This window comes from Scomber scombrus, chromosome 20, assembly GCF_963691925.1.
Source record: "Scomber scombrus chromosome 20, fScoSco1.1, whole genome shotgun sequence".
NCBI classification, from domain to species: Eukaryota; Metazoa; Chordata; class Actinopteri; order Scombriformes; family Scombridae; genus Scomber; species Scomber scombrus.
This window is the reverse complement of record NC_084989.1, coordinates 23,120,342-23,123,454: the sequence shown is the minus strand read 5'-3', so window position 1 is coordinate 23,123,454 and position 3,113 is coordinate 23,120,342. Positions and strand designations below refer to the sequence as shown.

General features: G+C 40.2%; 1 pseudogene; it reads left to right on the top strand.

Annotated features, from left to right (window-relative positions):
* The first annotated feature begins 2,461 nt into the window (after nucleotides 1-2,461).
* LOC134002142 (GTPase IMAP family member 7-like) lies at nucleotides 2,462-3,113 on the top strand (annotated as a pseudogene).

The window sequence follows — 3,113 nt, the reverse complement described above, 5'->3', positions numbered from 1 at the left end:
TGTACTTGCTGCTGTATGAGGCTTTCTGTCTCACACAAAGCAAGAAAATTGAGCCGTATGGATGTAACTATGGTTGTAACGCTGCTGCCGGTATTTAAAAATGCCAGGTTTGATTCTTGTGTGGGACGGCTCATGACTCTTCCAGCGAAAACTACCAATCAGCGGCCAGCAGTGTGTCGACGTCACATTTTAGTACCGGCTTGGCTCGCTTGGAACCTCACCAGAGCAGGTACTAAAAAAGGACCAGGTACCAGGTACTTTCCCTAGTGGAAACGCAAAAAGAACCGAGGCGAGTCAAGTCGAGGCGAGTCGAGTCAAGGCGAGTCGTGCTGGAACGGTGTAGTGGAAAAGCTCCATTTGACATCTTGTCTCTCTGTTAAAATCAGAGAACACTGATAAGAGCACAGCTGTGTTTCAGTCTGTCTGCCAGTAGAAACTCATTCTGTTTCCACTGGATCTGACTGATTTGACCTAAGTCAGAGAGACTCAAGAAGATCATTGGTAAAAATATCTCACCACAAGTCTACTCAGGAGATTTCTATCAGATCAAGTTTTCTTAGTTGTCATCGAAATGTACGTGTTAAAATGTACATTTTTCTGTTATTCTGCAAATGTTGAGGATAACTTGAGGATAACACAATACCCTTCTACTAGCTATTACTGAAACCACCATAAAACCTTCATCATTTCAGGTGATATTGTACTTTTACTGTATTTTCACAAACTAATCTTTAAACACCAAATAACAAAAACAAAATCAAAACTATACACACTATGAATATGGGATCATGCACCAATAAGACTGAACAGTATTTGAATCAACATGTGATGACAGTTGTCTGGTTCATGTTGCCAATCATTGACAATGGGCCAGATGCAAGAATATGTTCGTATTCTTCTTCTTAAATCTGTCGTACCTTTTTCGTGAGGTGGAATTTACGAGTGTGCCACGTCAGATTCACCAAACACTCGTATCACCAGGAAACAGTGGTAAATGACCTTCGTAAACATGATGAATCCCACCTGTTCTAAATGAATGCGCGTTCCCGAGAATAGTAAATTAACATGAATGACGCCCCCAAAATACCATATAAGGTATACCCCCCCCCCCCCCCCCGGAAAAAATTTAGTTCCTCCAAAAGACATGATATAGTTAACTGCCATTAGACAATTAGACAGTAACAGTCATGTTTTATTGCTTTGGAGGACTGCAGGTTGGTTGTGTGTGACAGGTACGACAGGTCTGCACCACTCGTAAATTTTGTTCGTACCTAAGAGAAAATCCAAAATACGAGAAATTTGGTGAATGCGGCAAATCCTCGTAAATCACTCGTAGGCATGGTTTAAGAACGAATCTGTGCGTGCGAGTGGTTCTTGCATCTGGCCCATTAAGTGCAGTACAGAGTAAAATGTTCACCTCCGGTTTAATAAGTAAACATATGATTTTCATTCAGACACAGAAGCTATATGCTATTCTTTTGTTTAAATTACTGTCTGATCATTTCAGATGTGAACATTTTCAAAAACAGAGCTGTACTCACTCATATGTATTCCCGTCTTATCTTCCGTCCTTCAGTGCAGCACCTCTCTCAGTTTGTGGCAACTTACTGCTTCAACTTGAACTTCACTTTGATCAACTGTGATTCTCCTTCATCAGTCTCTGTTACAGTATGAACACTCTGAGTCTAAAGTCTGATAATCATACCTGTGTGTGTGAAGGCTGCTGTTTCATCATAACTGACATAGATGACGTGAATGTAACTCCTTATAAAAGTATGCAGTCTGACTGATCAAACTGGTTTGATGGCAGTTCCTGAGAAATCAGAGTTCACAGTGGTGACTTTTTCTAAAAATATATTTTAGCAGGGGCTTTATTTTATTATACTAACAGTGGAGGGACAACAGGACACAAGGGGAGAGAGAGAAATGAGGGGTGAAGTGCAATAAAGGTCTGCTGCTGAGTTCTGATAATGCAGTCATGCATCTTAACCTGTGTACTACTGCAGTGCACCATTGTATGTTATTTACTGGCAACCCATCATTTACAGTAGAGTTAGAAGCAGGTAATGTTCAAGTCTAGAACTCTTACTGACATCTCTACACTGTAGTACTACACTGTACACTGCAGAATTACAGTGTACACTGTAGTACTACAGTGATACTAGTACCACTAACAGTGTTGTAATGGTAACAGTAATAGTAACAGCAAAAGTAAACCATTAACTCTGACTGAACACAAGATTCAATATAAACATGTCTTTACAAACATAACAGGAAGTTCTTTTTGGCTTTTTGGCGTCACCACAACAAACATTATAATGTGTATTTCCTTTTTAGGAAGGTATTAACAGTGTTAGTAATTGTCTGTAAGAACTGTCATTATTAAATAAAACATATTAAAAGGGCAAAAATGTAGCTTTTTTAGTTTAATCAAACTGAATAAATTATCGTTAATTGAGACATGAATGTCTATGACACACTGAATCACTTCAGTTCCCGTCCCTCCTCTGAGTCTGTGACTACGCCCTGTGAAAAACATATAACACGCTGGGGTAACAGAGTGGTTAGTGTGGTAGAGACACGTCAAGGATCCTGCACACTTCTAAATCCCCAGAATTCATCAAAAAAGAAATGGTTAAATGTGTCAAAGTCTCATGTCCTGGTCCTCATGTGTTCCTGCTGGTTATTGCTGTTGGTCGATTCACCACTGAAGAGAAAAACTCAGTGGAAGCCCTGCAACAGCTGTTTGGTCCAAAACAAACCAGTACATGATGGTGCTGTTTACCCATGGTGATCACCTCCCAGGCATGTCCATACAAGAGTATGTACGTGACAACAGCCCAGACATCCAACGAGTCATCCAGAGCTGTGGAAACAGGTTCCACGTGTTTGACAACAACAAAAGAGACAGAAACCAAGTGATGCAGCTGATCAACAAGATCGAGGACATGGTTGCTAGAAATGGGGGAACATACTACACAGATGAAATGTATCAAGAAGTTCAGACCGCTGCAATAGAACAAAACATGAGAGAAGAGGACTTAGATGATGAGAAACTTGCATCTATTAATCGCATCAATTTCATGTATTGTCACTTTCCTTACAACACTTAA